We start from the raw sequence: 248 nt of genomic DNA, 5'->3' as shown, positions 1-248 counted from the left end.
CTTGGGCTGGAAGTGTTCCTTTAAAGTTTTCTTCAGGTCGGAGTATGATACCGTTTCCAGCGAGTCCGGGGCGATTAAGCTCTCGGCGATCTCAAAGGCGTCTTGCCCACAAACGCACAACAATGTGGCAGCCTTTAAGCCTTCCTCCCGAATCTGGTTTATGCGGAAATACGTCTCGACTCTTGCCACATAAGATTCCTACCTCTTGGGGTGAGAGACGTCGAATTCCGCTAAACGCCCAACTTTCG

The sequence above is a fragment of the Protobothrops mucrosquamatus genome, unplaced genomic scaffold (assembly GCF_001527695.2).
Source record: "Protobothrops mucrosquamatus isolate PMUCROS unplaced genomic scaffold, P.Mucros_1.0 scaffold_198, whole genome shotgun sequence".
Lineage (NCBI taxonomy): Eukaryota > Metazoa > Chordata > Lepidosauria > Squamata > Viperidae > Protobothrops > Protobothrops mucrosquamatus.
Note: the sequence above shows the minus strand (reverse complement) of the source record.